We start from the raw sequence: 18431 nt of genomic DNA, 5'->3' as shown, positions 1-18431 counted from the left end.
TTTATATTCCACTTTTCATCGAAATCCGTTCAGCCATTATTGCGTGGAAAGGTAACAAACATCCAGACAGACAGACAGACAGACAAACAAAAATTAAAAACAAAAGCGATTTTCGGTTTCAGGATGGTTAATTATACATGTTAACATTAATTATTTTAGGAAAATCGAAAATTACCAGAAAAATATTTGCTACAGATTTATTATTAGTATAGGTTATTATTATTATTATTATTATTATTATTATTATTATTATTATTATTATTATTATTATTATTATTACCATCATCGTATGAAAATGAATGGGAGGATTTGATTTTTTTTTAAATTGGTGTAACTTACAAATATTTATAGAAAATAAGATAGAATAGTTTAAAAAATACTTTATCTAAATTAGATTATGCTTTTTAATATTAGAATAAAAGTTACTTATAACCTTATTCAATATATTTGAGGTTAAGATTGAAATTAAATTTTAATGTACGTAACATCACTATTACTTACATTTTTGTGACTTTAAATTTCGTGCAATTTCTTATACTTTTGCGAAACCTAAACAAAATCTGATTTGTTTTTTCACTTCTTTATATTTGTAAGCAAGTTCTTTGATGTAGGCCTACAACTACATCTGCGGTTCCTTCCATTTCATTGAGTGAGTTGAGACTAAGAGCTTTGCAACGATATGTAGCCAGCACTGAATTAATGACTTTCGAACTTTCCGCGTGGAGCAGTTCTGAGCTGGAATCGCTACGTCATTATACGATGACGTCGACCACCAAGTTCACCGGCTCTTTAGTCAAGGGAAAAATAAGTATTGTAGCTGAATATGTATCCGGCACTTTACTTTCTATAACCTTAATTCTGACTTCAACTCATGATGAAAGGGAGTTGAAATGACGTCCTTTTAAGTAATTTTGAGAAAAAGAGAAAAATTATTAGCAGTGGCTCTACTGTTCAAAAGCGAGACACTCGTACACTGTCACTGCGCAAGCATTTCAGATTAAGATAGACAATGCAAGATTTTTGCATAATGGTATTCATTCATTCATTCATTCACTCACCTACTTACTCATCTGTCTGTCTGTCTGCCTATCTGTCTGTCTGCCTATCTATCTATCTATCTATCTATCTATCTATCTATCTATCTATCTATCTATCTATCTATCTATCTATCTATCTATCTATCTATCTATCTATCTATCTATCTATCTATCTATCTATCTATCTATATCTATCCATCCATCCATCTATCTATCTATCTATCTATATCTATCCATCCATCCATCTATCTATCTATCTATCTATCTATCTATCTATCTATCTATCTATCTATCTATCTATCTATCTATCTATCTATCTATCTATCTATCTATCTATCTATCTATCTATCTATCTATCTATCTATCTATCTATCTATCTATCTATCTATCTATCTATCTATCTATCTATCTATCTATCTATCTATCTATCTATCTATCTATCTATCTATCTATCTATCTATCTATCTATCTATCTATCTATCTATCTATCTATCTATCTATCTATCTATCTATCTATCTATCTATCTATCTATCTATCTATCTATCTATCTATCTATCTATCTATCTATCTATCTATCTATCTATCTATCTATCTATCTATCTATCTATCTATCTATCTATCTATCTATCTATCTATCTATCTATCTATCTATCTATCTATCTATCTATCTATCTATCTATCTATCTATCTATCTATCTATCTATCTATCTATCTATCTATCTATCTATCTATCTATCTATCTATCTATCTATCTATCTATCTATCTATCTATCTATCTATCTATCTATCTATCTATCTATCTATCTATCTATCTATCTATCTATCTATCTATCTATCTATCTATCTATCTATCTATCTATCTATCTATCTATCTATCTATCTATCTATCTATCTATCTATCTATCTATCTATCTATCTATCTATCTATCTATCTATCTATCTATCTATCTATCTATCTATCTATCTATCTATCTATCTATCTATCTATCTATCTATCTATCTATCTATCTATCTATCTATCTATCTATCTATCTATCTATCTATCTATCTATCTATCTATCTATCTATCTATCTATCTATCTATCTATCTATCTATCTATCTATCTATCTATCTATCTATCTATCTATCTATCTATCTATCTATCTATCTATCTATCTATCTATCTATCTATCTATCTATCTATCTATCTATTCTGGTGTCGTTAAAACCATCAGGCCTTCTCTTCCATAACACCAGGAATACAAAACGTTTAGAGACAATCACATTTTTGAGCTACCTATCGGCTCCAAAATCAGGGAAAACAGGCAAAAGCGGATGTCTGACTGTTGAATACATTGTGTGGTCAGTCTTGTGTATGGGAATACTGGCACTGCTGAAGATGGAGATGGACATCGTAGGATCAGCTCGTGCGATTTTTGGCCTGCTCGGTGCTGTAACTCACATCGCACCCGCCGCGGGCTGCGCAGGCTCGTTACCAGGTCCGGGTACGGGTACGCGTGTGACTTATGGCCAAGCGCGCTCGAGCCGCGACACAATCTCCCATTGTCCACAATGACCGAATTAACATAATTGTTCGTATTAATTTGACACGTGCATTTCAGAATATCTGTAGAGTTCGGGTTAAGGGCCGAATTCACAGTGAACGCTTATGAACGAGGGCTGCTTATATCAGTGCTCGAGCTCATTTCCAATTCGCAAATGAGGACTCATTCTAATAAGTGAGCTAGGATGCCCACTTAAGTGTTGCTCATATTGATTTCTGAGTAGACTAGTTTCTCTTCATAAAATGATAATGGAAAACAATAATGACTTCGCACAATATGTTGGGTTTTATGCTGGCCATATGCTGCGCAAAGAGAAAATGATATATCAAGGATATGTAGAATCCCTTAGACTTACTGTATTCGAATGATGAACGGATTTTCAAAAAGCGTTTTCGTTTCAACAAATGCATTGTTGTGAACGTTTAGTGTCATTAAGAACACAGCAAGTAACAAAAATAATTTTGCCAATTTCTCCCCTTACGAACACTATTATTGTTCTGAAGTTCTAAGGAACTTCGTCTTTTCAGGTGAGTATTTACGATTCTTGTTTCTATTAGCACTAGACTTCAAGATTTTATAATGTGAGATTTTTACCAACTATTTAGGTCTATTTATTTAAATGAATCATTTTCTCAATTGGCATTGAATTCCAACAAGTTTTCTCCAACATATCTTTGTTTGTTTTCTGATACATCTTTGTATCTGAATACCAAATCCTGCAGATGAAATCTTTCTTTGTCTGTGAAATGCTTCCCTTTACACAAACATTTAGGTTAAAACAACAGGCTGTAATAATATTAGTTACAAATGAGGGGTTCGGGAGTAAAACATTTTAAGTGATGTTTTAGTGTTTTGAAGGTATTAGCACAGTGTAATAGATACAGTCGCGCAACTCATACGTATAAAATATGCCAACATTTGACAGCTGGCGCGACAGTAGCCCTCTAGCGGCAGGCAAGTTAAAAGTGTGAACACGACATATGATAACACATCAGAAAACGGGTTTTGCGTAATTTACTTTATATTTTTATGCTATACAGTAAGTGTATATGGTTCTTATTAATTTTACTTTAGAATCCTAGAAGAATTTCACACGCAGTTAATCTACAAGTTTCAGAAGCTGGGAATAAACGTAATTCTTTCTGCTCCTTACAACTGAATCATGGCCGTGATCACGTATCATGGTTTGAAATAATATAATTGTTTGTACGTGGAAGGTTAATTCAATTCATTCCTAAATATATTTATGAATCATTGGAACTCTATGGGTCGATTTCTAAAACACGGATTAAATCGTGGTTCCAAACCTCGGCTTTTAAACCGCGATCGAGGTCTGAATCCTTATGCGATTTCTAAAACGAAGTCGAGACGCGGCTTGAGAAGAAACCGAAGTTCGTGGGTTTTACATATGGCAACGCTGCTTAGAATCGATTTTTATTTGTGTAAACAGTCGATATTAGAAAGAAATGAACATCAGGATTAATATTTTTATTGAATTGCATAAGTCACATTCTTTTGTTTTCAGCTAAGGTATTGTTATATTTACTATTTTACAGAATATGTGTGCTTTTAAGATACTAGCATTACTTGGTATTTAATAGGGAACGGATTTTTAGGTACCAGAAAGATATTGACCAAATCATTAGCACAAGTCGAATGTTTATGTTGTAATTTATCATTTGTTCATAACTACTACCAACATTAACTACCTGAAAACCGGTTCCAAGGAATTAATAACCTAAATATAAACTGAATTAAAATTTCAATTGAAACTAAAATGTAGTATGGTTCTATTTTCACATAGGCCTATAATAGGCCCCAGTAGCATAAAAACTTAAAATAAGAAGACAAAATCATGTTTGCTTCATATTCTTGTAGGTCCACATCATTTTCGATATTAAGTAAAATATCCAAAACTACTGTAAAGACTAAGAATTAAGTTATATCGTCTTATTGACGTAAAGGTATAACTAATATAAAATATTACCGTATATCTTACTTCCCTCAAAGCAACAAGAAGGTGTAAAAAAATTGTCAGCCTGCCGCTTTTTGCATTTATTTGCAGATAATTATTTAGCATTCTTGCTAAATTTTGCGGTGATTCCTTCGAAAATCGAAATATTCGCCTGAAATTATAGTCGTTATATAGTTACAAATGATTATTTCTGTCTCTCATCAATCTAATCTGGGGATTTAATACTCGTAGATACAAATTTAATCATCCAGCTGATCTATTACCTCCATCTTGCATACATGAAGCCGTGGTTTTAAACCTACCCCAGGCGTGGTCTCTGCTTTAGACCATGGTTTCGAGCCATGGCTCTGAAAAAAGAAAAAGACCTCGTTTTATAAATTCAAACGCTGTTTAAAACCATGGCCGTGGTCTAGACCTCGTTTTAGAAATCGACCCTATATTTCCTGTGAGAAGAGTCAAAATTAGTAGCTTCAAAATTGTAGGGCATATCTCGTAGGGTACATCGCGTGGTGAACTCCTCTCCCTATTTCCTGAGAAATTAACTATTTTTCAAACCGCAAATCGGGGCAAACTCGGCCGCTGAGGTAAACTTGAAAATAAAAAAGAGGAGGATTTAAATCTTAATATGACAGACATTGATTTATGAAGTTCATTATTTTTCCATTTCTTAAGAACCGGTATTTCCTTTATTATTTTAAGTCACAAATAGTGCTGATATTATGGTTTAAATTTTTATGGCAAGTTTAGTATTAGGCCTACATTACATTTCCAGTTTTCACACATAAGCTTAATTTTAACTTATCCTACCTATATAATACGTAATTTACATGCACTTACTGTTAATATGACGTAGGCGAGAACAAATAATTGAACACACAATTTTGTTGAAAAAATTGTAACTTCAATTAACTCAGAAAATGTAGGCCTAATTTTATTTTCAGAGCAGAAGTGGTGTAAGTCAAAAATGGGTAATGAGGGTTAAAGTAAACATTCTGTAAAATACAGCGCAAAGTAGCAGTTAATATTGAATTTATTTAAACTATTAGTAGTCGGTGAATAGCACGAAGGATATATTAATTGCTACTTTGCGCTGTATTTTACAGAATTTTTACTCTAAACCTCATTACCTAATTTCGACTTACACCACTTCTGCTCTGAACGGCTCAAACAATCACTGGGAATGTAAAATCAACACCAATAACAGTCTTGCAAATTATTACAGAAAAGATTGCTTTTTATATTAAGTTTAAAAAGACTCTTTTATTTCTTGAGAACTTAATACGTCTGCCACACGAATCTACACCAACACATCAGAAATTTATCGACACAGTCTGGATTTATTCAAGAAGTGAATATTTTGCAAAAGGATTACAACACTCCATAAATTCTTGAAAAATTAACACCATGATCCTTACTTGAATGCAATACAACATTCAACTTTTGAAAAATATAAAGAAAAAAAACACGAAAACAAAAATTATGGAATTACTTGCATTAAAAACTGTAGATACATTACTCAAAATCGGAATGGTTACACATTTACACAATATATGATTTCTGCAAAAAAATAATATACTGTAGCAGGTATTTACTTTGTTTTTATTTAAACTCTCCTTCCTGACATACAAATAGGTAACTGATAACTAATAAATGTTTTATAGAACACAATACGTAGGCTACCTACAACGTGGATTATTGGTTATGACTGAGTTATGATTTTCTCTTGATCTTTAGGGAATCTGAAGAACGACAAATTCGGAGATTTAAACTTGTTGTTACTGCAACTTTCGTCATTGCACACATTGCCTTTATTCCGACGCATGATTAAAACGTTATTATAACATCTCGCATCCCTTTAAAGCACGTGCTGGCTGTATCAACCCTATGACCAGTGCCTTGCCTGCCCCTTGGGCGCTAGTGTCGCGAACGTTGGCAAAAAAAGTGTTGAAGTTGCACGACTGTATGTATTAGACTGTGGTATTAGGTAGGTAAACATTTATACATGGAACAGTGTGTATAGTTTCCAGGAAAGTAAAATCTGTATATTTCTGCCATCTGTTGAGATGTTGGAAAATTAACTACTGCATTAGACGCAGAAGTAAGATATCATATTATACGCTACATATCTCATTTTTGACCAAAATGTCAGTTACCATGTCGAGGCCTCAAACATGAACTCAATACTGTACTAATAGAAACTGATCCATACTGTGCTTGTCCAGTAACATAAACTGATCTCATAGAGTATAATGCTGCCATATAATCATACTACTATAAGTGTCACTCATTGCGTGTGTATCTTTCATAACTGTTCCTTATGAAATAGAAACAGATATGAGTCATTTACTTATCATTTATAACTTAAGGATTTCATTCATTTCAAATGTTTACTAAGAATTTGGCCCATATCCAAGCTTTTTCTTTGTTATATACAGGCGAACTACCTTGCTATTAGAATACGCTTGCATTTGTGTTGAAAATATATTAACGAAATTAACAGCAATGGAAAGGGGGAGATAGAAGCAGAAATAATTAAAAGGTAGGCGATCGAAACCTATAGTCATGAGTCATGTTTTAATTATTTTCTCGAATAAGAGAAATATATAAATGAAATAAGCAGGGCAGTATCTCTTCAGGTCTCTAAACTTCGGGAAAATAAATTAACATATGCAAACTTTTATTTCCTGTAAGATTTGTATAACTTAAAATTTATAGATGGAATTAAAACCAAGAAAACTACAGGCAGTGTCCATACGTTTTACACATCTGGTACAGAGTGTCTTTCGTGTTTAATGCAGAGATCGAAAGAAAAACACTCGTCGTTTACTTGTCACTTATTTGTTACACGTAATTTACACCGCATAGCCAACTAATATTTTTCAACGAGGCGTAATAAATTATTTTCATGGAAGTAAAATTAATAAGTTACATACTGTACTATGTGCTTGAAGACGCTGTGTTGCTGAGTTTTCAATTATCGAACTACAAAAAAATGTACATTTTGCGCAGTTCTTATTTCCAAGTTTTGTGGAAATAAAATCAAGTTCGTCTTACTTGTTATGCAAAGGTATTCCTGCGTACAACATGCCATCAATATTTATTATTAAGGGAACCGGGAACCTCCTGTCTTAACACATGTTAAATTAGTGATATTTACTGCACCTTTTCTCTAAAACTGTTTGTGGTAGAATAATGAGACTTTTATAGCTTATTTCTGACACTCTTATAAGTAATCTGAAGGAAGGTGTTTCAAAAATAATATTTTACAAATTTATGAATTTTTTTTCTGAATCTGTAAATTTTTACCTCATTTTTTGCTATATCTTTCAATAAATCTGCTTTAAAAACCGTAATTTTTTTAATCCCCAGCGTTAATTAATGCTACAATACCAACTAAATAAACACAGAAATTTTGAAATAAATCTAATTAGAAACTGAGGTGAGTTACACTTTATAGAGAAAAATGCAAACTTATGGAAAATGGCTGCCAAAGTTATTAGAACACCCCAGTTGCATAATCCTCATCTTAGATAAAAAAAATTAATTATTATAATAATTAAATTGCATATGTTAGGTCAGCTGCAACAGTGTTCATGAGTAGGATAGTTATATACAATAGAAGTAATTTAATAGAGTTATATGAACACTTTTTAATGATTGAATAAAATTAATAAAATCGGTTAAAAACCAGACATGTTTCGGAGGAATGCTCCTCCATCTTCAGTGGTAGTACCACGACGCTGGTATGGATGTTCTTTAAGCTACGTTACGCGGTCGAACATCCATACCAGCGTCGTGGTACTACCACTGAAGATGGAGGAGCATTCCTCCGAAACATGTCTGGTTTTTAACCGATTTTATTAATTTTATTCAATCATTAAAAAGTGTTCATATAACTGTATTAAATTACTTCTATTGTATATAACTATAATAATAATAATAATAATAATAATAATAATCCGCATAAATGATATACCGTTGGAAAGGCGATTTTTAGGAGAATATAAATCAATTAAAAAACATACATTGAAATTTTGAGCATATTACAGGGTCTCGGTCCCCTTTACAGAATCTTACTTATAAATTTTGTCTTTTCTCTTTTAATATCAGTCTCTGTAAACAGAACTTCTTCGGTCAGCGGATAAAGGAAAATAAACGAAGTCAGCATTATATACCAATACACAATTACCACATTGATATAAGGAGTTCAGGAAAAAATATACCAGTGGCAATTGTGGGAAACATAATAACAAAGTACACACGATGAAAATTGTCGGCACTCTTTGATGACTAGTAAACTCGGATCTGTATCAGTAGCTAAGCAACACTCGGAAACACTGTGTGGTGTCGACTTATACTGGGTGTTCATTTCAAAGTGTGTCATGACGTCACTCTTGTGTCAGCGATTTGAAGCGAGTCTCAGCTTTTATGTCAGAGAAGTTGCCTATTAATCAAGGAGTTCAATCTGAACTTGAGAACGCGTACGATATAACTTGAACATCGTAGCAACAGATGGCGGTCTGTAAAGTCTCTTTGCTATCATAACCTCTTTCCAACTGTTTTGCGCGGCCAAGTCGTACGCAGGGTATTTGTTATCATCGGTTGCGTACCGCAACATTCCACAACACAAATCAAATGTTCTGTGTCCATGTTGACCGTCCAAGGTAATGTCAACAAATACGTAAGTAATCGTCTTAACCCTCTCGCCATATCCCGACAGTAAGAAAAAAAACTCACCTCAGTACGTGTTTCCAAACAGTTCACATTCCTGCCACTACCGGCGTTACCGTACGTATCGGTACGTACTCTTCAGAATGAACGCCATACTTGCTAGGCAACTTCTCTGGCACATAGATAATACGTCTTTGCGTAAGTGTAGGAAGATTGAATTCTCTAGGCTCATCGGCTAGCTACATGACGGCATACGGCGAGCCATGACACACTTTGAACTGAACACGCAGTAGTTTCAAAGGTTAGAAGAAATGAAGACCTGTAATGCATGCTGGTAGCCCGTGATTTGGAGTAACAATTTAACATTTTGTTGAATGATTTCAGCAAGTTTTGAATCGATTCCTTTTTTATTTATGAAATAAATTAAGCATTTTCACGCGTAACTTACCAACCCTCCCTGTCACATGTCGTGTGTTGGGAATTTAAACGTTTGCTTTTGTGTTGTTTGTTTGACTTACCGATAAGAAACACGGCACGGGGACCTAAATTCTGTCTCCGGTAGGTGAAGCAAGTTCTGTGATGAACAAAGTACCTTCGGGAAGGAATCCCGCAAATCCCAACGCCGACGATAAGTACAGTCCCTAGTTAAGTGACGTGACTAACAGCGAAGAAATCTAAAAATGCATTTCCGCACTCTGTAGCCGAAGGCGCAAAGGCGTCCCTCACATTCGTAAGTGAATAAAGTATTTGCAGATGAGAGTTGGGCAACTATGCTGCCGGAGCCCACGCGTCGCTCTCTCGCTCTCTCGCTCTCTCCTTGTTCATCAATTATTCCCACACGACAGCGAACAAGTAATTGTTTCGCGAAGTAATAGCCAATTACACGAGTAACTCCCATTGCAGCGTCTTTGTATCCGACGCGACTTTACGATCGGTCCTAAATATGTCAACTCGTATGTCATTTTGTGTTGCACGAGGACGGCAAGATCGACACATACTCGAGGTTGCATGCAGAGAGATGACACCAATCTTTGATGCGAGGATAACTGCTGCGGATTCTGACCAATAAGATAAAATTTGTTCATATTTATTGAAATTGCAAGCTTCAATGTGCATTTTATTCATAAACTATGCGAAAGGGCTTGACGAAGTAAATAGGCAGTTATTACGGGAAATTATTTCGAGAGAATAATCTTGCAGAAATTAATATTGTTTACCATTTCAATCTCAATTTCGGACACATTCAATTGTATTCGAGAAAAGTAATTACAGTTTCGAAAATAGTAATATAAGGTTAGGAGGATGTAAAATTAATTTCAGAAAAGATAAATCTAACTTCGGAAAGCTTTATTAATATTATTTAATTATTTTACTTTATTTAGAATAATTCTAAGATCAGGTCTTTCACTGCAAACCCACCATTCTCCAATATCTTCTATTTTACGCCTTCCTCTTAGTCTCCGCGTGTGACTCATGTATTATATTATATCTTAGTGTTGTTTTATTATCTGCTGTTTTCTTCTGCCTCGAATATGAAGACTCCACTGCAAGAATGATGGATGTCACTTTCTTGTCGAAAATGAACCAAGATTGTCAATGCATAGCTTAAGACATATAGAATGTACATAGAGAGTTATATGGCATTAACACTGATAGTCATTGTCCGGTAATGATCGCAAAATCACAGTTAAGCTTTGAGCGCTAAGCATTTCAAACTTTCAATTGCTTCTCCTGCAAAATGTATTCCAAATGACATCCATCATTCTTGCAGTGGACTCTTCATATATCTTCCGTTGACGATTCTGAATAATACTGTAGGTACGAAATTAGACGAACTTGCACTAAATTAATATAATTTATGATGATCACAACAATTTTATTTTTGTTGCCATGAAAATCAATATTGTCAATAAATGTTATTCATTGAATGGCTAAGTAGCTACAATATTTCTGTTCTCTGGAGAGACTATGGACAATCAATTTCATTTTCACATGTATATAATGAAATTATATAGGCTTATATATGTATATATATATATATATATATATATATATATATATATATGTACACACGTGTGTATTTCTGTGTTGTTATAAAAAATTATAAAAGTCCACAAATCGTAAATTGACTTCATTCTTTTCTGAGTTTTTTTATTATTTCCAATATTGAATTTACATTTTTCTAAATTAAGTTTAGCTTTTCAGAAATTCAATTCATTTTTTTAATTATGAATTAACCATTTCCGAAATTGAGGTCAGATTTCCGAAAGTGAGATCAGGTTTTCCGAAACTTAGTTTGGAATGGTATAGTATGTCGTCGAGAGACATGTACAAAGACTAAAAGAGAAAAACGCATGGAACACATTTACACAAAATCCACTTAAGTTTAAACCGAGGCCATACCTAGTGCCGCTAATGTAACAAATAGACTATGTTGACGAGCCACTGTAGTAACTGATGTACTGTATGTAGGGATGGAACTTCGGACAACGTACATATGAAGTTACCTACGTCGCGTTGTTTACATCAGGATAGTACATGGATTTTTATTCAGCACTGCTATGCTTGAAACAATATATTGGTCCGTATAGTTAGATGAAGTCATTAATTTTAGTGATGTAAGATTTTTATTTCACATCCATTCATTAAACCCGTTTCCTAAAAGAGATCCTAAAACCAGTGACGTAAAAAATAACGGAAATTATAAAATATTCGAAACATGTCACTTTTCGGATTTACAGCAGTTTAAATATTTGTAAAGTTTGCATAAATTCACTTAAGCCCCTCTGCCCGCCAACCAGAGAACTTTTAATGAAAATCGTATCAAGTGCACTCGCTCCTCAAGACACACAGTGCATATGCGATGAGATTCAAATTTTATTTCTTTTTCCAATGATATCCTACGGGTTACATCGGCCCTCTCCTTCTAAGAAGCAAGATGCGCGAAGTGTTTCACAGAAAACAGTAAGGGACATTTACCTGAATTGGTGTCTACTTAAACGTCCCACGTTAAATTTAACCGCGATATAATAACTTATACCTATTTAGAAATGTTGCACGTCGCTGTCCACAAACTTTATCCAGTCGCAGAAATTCAGAGCTGCAGACATCACTTGGAAATGGACAATAAATTTGAGGAATCTCTGAAAATGTGTTTCGATTTGTCATTTTCACCTCCAAATATGAATTTGAATTTATTGAAATTATAAATGATATACAAGGTGATTAAAAATGTCGCATATTTTTACACGCGGTAGCATATGTCGAAACTAGAAATAAAGTTCCTATAAACATGTGTCCGGAAACAAATATCTGTTGAGATAGGGGCCATGCTGTATTGTGGCCTATGATCGTCATTCGTTTAAAAACACAAAACAATGGTGCATGTTTTGAGAGTGGATAGCATCCCTCAACAGAATTAAACAGAGAATGCAGTGGTAAAAAAGGTCCAGGATATTATGGAGTTTCATTTTACTTGTGTTAGTATGTACGTACAGTATTCAGTGCTGTAGGATGTCTTTCTGATTTTGCACGACGGGACACCACCCCATTTTCTACTGCTCGTACGACAATACCTAACCCGGAGGTTTAATGGGCATTGGATTGGTCGAGAAGGTCCAGTAGCATGTCCTCCTCGATCACCTGACCTAAATCCTTTGGATTTCTGGCTATGGGGATATTTAAAGACATTGGTGAATGCCACATCCATCGACAATGTACAAACGTTACAAGAGCGTGTATCCAATGCATGTGAGCAAATCCGACAACAGTCAGATATGGTCGCAATAGTTCGTGATTCACTGAGAAGAGCTGAAGCATGTGTAACTATGCGTGGTAACCACATAGAGCGCCTTCTGTAGTGTCTACGTAATAGACAGATGGGTATTGTAAGCCACAATACAGCAAGGCCCATACCTCAACAAATATTTGTTTTCGGACACATGTTTATAGAAACTTTTTTCTAGTTTAGACCAATGCTACCTCTTGTAAAATATGTGACACTTTTTAACATCCTGTGTATTTATATAAAAGGCCTATATATATATATATATATATATATATATATATATATATATATATATATATATAGTTTGCAACCAAAAGAATCCCCTCCTGAGGACGAGTCTTACCCATTCAGGAATGGGCTAGTTTATATTATATTATATTATATTATATTATATTATATTATATTATATTATATTATATTATATTATATTACAGCCGTGGCGGGAACGTGACTCGCCAGACATGTGGCTCGCAGTGATAACTGTGCATTTCGCTTGCTTCTAACCTCCTCCAACCCCCACCATCTCACTCACTGGAGTCGAACTCCGTTCCATTTGTATTTGTCTCTGACCTGCGAGTGGCATATGTCTCTCTCGAAACCATCTACGAAAGTTCCAAGTAGGATGGGAGGACGAACTTTTTTGCTGTCGATATGATGAGAATATTAAATGTATGGTTTGTTCACAAGTATTAAGAGGAAAACGGTTATACAACATAAAACGCCATTATACTACATGTTACTGATGAAACATTAAAAGGTTGTGTTATTGTTGTTATCATCATCATCATCATCATCATCATCATCATCATCATCATCATCTCTGTACGTCGACCCTTTTTCAGCAGATGTACGACTAATGCGGTTAGCTCTTCAATTTGAACTCACTGATTTACTATGTGATGTCAAATGAAAGCTAGATGTAAGGACTTGACAAATGTTGAACTTTCAAATCTTTGCCAAAAAATAAATATCCGAAGCTTCGTTCTTTCGCTTGCTCTGTTGAAGCCATGTTCGCTACAACTTACGTATGTGAAAAATTATTTTCAACAATTAAAATAGTAAAAACCAAATTTAGATCACGAATGACAGACAAATACCTTCGTGATCAACTACGACTGGCAGTAAGTGACATAATTCCTGATTTTGAAACTTTGTCGCAAAGACATTCTGAAGACAGTTAATTTTAGGTTGTGATATTGCTCATTTATTGTTCATTTCTTTCTTCGTTACACGTACTAAACATTAGTTTGTAGCCTTGTACTGTATAAAATTATATGTAAGAGCTTGACGTAAGGAAAATGAAAATCCGTTACTAAGTCAGACAGTTGCTTCACTTCCCCTTCGGGTGTCCGCCTCCCTCCAAAGGTGCTATGCACGTTGCAGGTTACACAGTGGCTCGGCGCACGATTACATTTTCGCCACCGATGTTATATATTATATTATATTATATTATATTATATTATATTATATTATATTATATTATATTATATTAACTTGTATTCATTTGTAATTCACTAGCAAATAAATAAAAATAAATAGAGTGAGTGAGCGAGTGAGTGAGTGAGTGAGTGAGTGAGTGAGTGAGTGAGTGAGTGAGTGAGTGAGTGAGTGAGTGTAGTCATTTTATAGTACAATTTTTCCGATAGAATGTAGCCAAGGACTCAGATAACACGTTAGATGGAATTTACCTGTCATTGGGTTGGCAAGACAGAGCCGGCAAAAGCTGTGTACAATCTTCTAAAAAATGGCTGAAGCAGGAAATCGTGTTTATGATTATCCAGAACGAATTCAATTAACGGCGTAATAACACGAGTTTCGGAGACGGTCACATGTGAACAGATGGGAATCGATTTGAGATTAGAGGCGAGTGACGGGCAAAAGAAAGAAACAAACGAGTGTCGAGCGTGACCATCCTATTGTTCCTGTCAGGCGTAGGAGAAAACCCGCAGCCTACACATGCAGATATTCAAAATTTCCATCCCTTTGTTCCCTCAATGTTACTTACATTGCAGAATAATAAATTAAGTGTAATGAAAGTCAAGCCATCCATTCCCACGTGCGCTCTACCTCATCATTTCGAAATGTAGTCTTTGTTTCTCCTATTCCTCTGCAGATACGTAGCAGTGCTTCGCAGTTAACAATAACGGGCTGGCAGCTATCTCGTCCGGTGTGGCGTGGAGTCAGCACGACGCAGAAAACACAATGATGTCAAAGCAGGGAATAGGTCTAAGCTATAAATAAAAGGCTCTCTGCACTTTTACAAAATTGTGGAAAACAACAAAAACATTGTAAAAAGCAAATTACAATTGACAAGCATTCTGATGGGGGCAGATAAAAAAGTTAAATTCTTTTCTTCCACCATGTTAATAATGTCAAATGAAGTGCTTACACAAATTTTGGCCACTCGACCGCAATTACGAGGCTGTCCAGAGAGTCATTTTCCTTGGGGCCGTTTACAGAAAAAAAACAATTGCATGGAAAGATTTATTGAAACAGTTACAACAATTGTTGCGCTAATTGCAACTGGAATTGAGACATTTGTCATACCACGGGATCAATTTTTGTATCCTTGTGTCGTAGAAGTTGGCGACCTAGGATCGGAATCAGCATTTGACAGACGTCTACATTTCTCTATCGATCGCACGATGTTACAAGTCTCAATTTCGGTGGGGAATATGTTGAAAAATAGCTCAACAATTTCTGTGTCTATTCCAATGAATTTTTCCCATGAAATTGTGTTTTCTTTCTGTTAACGACCCCTAGCGAAATTATTTTTTACGGCCCTCGTAATTGCGGTCGAGTGACCAAACTTTGTATAAGCACTTCTTTTGACATTATTAACATGATGAAAGAAAAAAATATAACTTTTTTATCTGCCCCCATCAGAATGTTTGCTTGTGAGCTTCTTTCCTTTTTCAGAGCATGTCCTGTGTGTCTAAGAGTTTCATTTTATCACCCATTCATTTTTAACAATCACCAATTTAGTGGGGGTAAAATATAAAACAATGGAGCTACTCCATTTTCTGCAATAAGTAGAACCTAATGTCATTAATTTCGAGGAGCTACTCTTTCAGATATTCGAAACAAAAACGTTTAATACAATTTTACTCGTTTTTGCTTCCATTTCGAAATAAAAATTAAATTTATATGAAACATTACAGCGTGTTTTGGGAACGCCATTGATTTAATTCCCAATATGCTCAGTCAATTTAAGAGGCCAATGTATTATCAACTGTAATCTCACTAGAGGTTTTGATTTATCTAAAGAAAATCAAAACTCGAGTGGGATTTAATTGATTTTTTTTTATTTTATTAGGTTATTTTACGAGGATTTATCAACATCTCAGGTTATTTAGCGTCTGAATGAGATGGTGATAATGCCGGTGAAATGAGTCCGGGGTCCAGCACCGAAAGTTACCCAGCATTTGCTCACTTTGGGTTGAGGGAAAACCCCGGAAAATACCTCAACGATTTAATTTACTATTACATGATTAGAAGAAAGTATATAAAGATTAGAAGTAACGAAGTACTCCAATACAATAAAATATTAATTGACTTATGAAAATACAACTGTCTTCAAATGTACTATTCTACCATCTCAACATTACAAATATTACGCTAGAAGCATGCTAGATGGCAGTGGTGTGTAATGATTATGCGATGTTATCAGGTGTGCCAACTATGGAATTTTCATTGAACTCTGTAGACGGTTACTAGTCAAGAAGGCTTTGTTGATTCAATTTCATTTTTATTAAAACAGTTGTATTCCACTTCAATTATCCCGATCCCAGTAATCAACGTCACTTAACAGATGATTTTCAATAAATCTTAGTATTAAACAATCTCTGATACGTGACTATCCTTAATATCATATAGCAAAAGCTATAACATAACATAAATAATATAAACAAGTGTTAGAAAAGTTTTAATTAGGGATGATGAAATAAACAAGAAAAGTTTTAATTAACGATGATGACATAAAAAATGAACCTGAATAATTGTAAAAGAAACAATTATTGAAAGTACAATTTTCAAACTTGAATGTTTTAGTGGTTGGTGTTAGTGTTTTATATTGGACGTGTGCTTAAAAGAAGTGGAACTCGTTGATGTACATGGTGTATTCCTAAACTTATTCAGGATTTCCGAATGGTGCTCTTCATTTATTTGTAATTAGGATTTCAGGGAAGATGCATAGGTATGACCAGCGATCTTTATTTATTCTTGTTGTTGAATGCCAATACTTACTTACAAATGGCTTTTAAGGAACCCGAAAGTTCATTGCCGCCCTCACATAAGCCCGCCATCGGTCCCTATCCTGTGCAAGATTAATCCAGTCTCTATCATCATATCCCACCTCCCTCAAATCCATTTTAATATTATGTTCCCATCTACGTCTCGGCCTCCCTAAAGGTCTTTTTCCCTACGATCTCCCAACTAACACTCTATATGCATTTCTGGATTCGCCCATACGTGCTACATGCCCTGCCCATCTCAAACGTCTGGATTTAATGTTCCTAACTATGTCAGGTGAAGAATAAAATGCGTGCAGTTCTGCGTTGTGTAACTTTCTCCATTCTCCTGTAACTTCATCCTGCTTAGCCCCAAATAATTTCCTAAGCACCTTATTCTCAAACACCCTTAACCTATGTTCCTCTCTCAGAGTGAGAGTCCAAGTTTCATAACCATACAGAACAACTGGTAATATAACTATTTTATTTTATTTTTTATATTATTTAAATTTAAATATACGGAATAAAGAAATATAATTACAAAAACAAACAAGAGAAATAGAAATAAAATAATACAAGCAATATAAAAAGAAGATACAGTAGTATTAACAAAATTTGAGACCGAATGAGCTGCGCTCGTTCTCGGTCGCAGTTCAGATATAATATTAAAATAAAAAATAATAATAATAAAAATAAATAAGTAAAATAAAATAGGAACTAAAATATAATTACAGCGGCAATGGAATTATATAATATAATATTAACACTAGAGAAGAATAATATCGCACGTGAAAAGTAGGACTAATATATATTTCAAAATTATAGAATACAAATATAATATAGGTTGATTAATTCATACACATAGGCTATAAATTTATTTAATCAAATTGAAGATATTAACACGTTTCTAATTTTCTTGTTATACGTTAGTGGGTTACATGTTAGAAGTTCTGGGTGTAATTTAGTTAAAGCATTGTACAACCGAGGGCCAAAATTTATGCTATGCTTTAGACCAGCAGATGTGAGACATTTAGGTTCTACTAATGTTGAATTAATATTTCGTCTTGTGTCATAATTGTGTCTGTAATACAAACTTATTACGATTTTTATGATAAAATTTTAACAGCGTATATTTATAAATTTGTTCAATATTAAATACATTAAATTCAGAATAAATTAATTTAGT

The sequence above is a fragment of the Periplaneta americana genome, chromosome 10 (assembly GCF_040183065.1).
Source record: "Periplaneta americana isolate PAMFEO1 chromosome 10, P.americana_PAMFEO1_priV1, whole genome shotgun sequence".
In the NCBI taxonomy this organism is placed as follows: Eukaryota; Metazoa; Arthropoda; class Insecta; order Blattodea; family Blattidae; genus Periplaneta; species Periplaneta americana.
The sequence above is the reverse complement of the archived record's forward strand: the minus strand, read 5'-3'. Positions refer to the sequence as shown.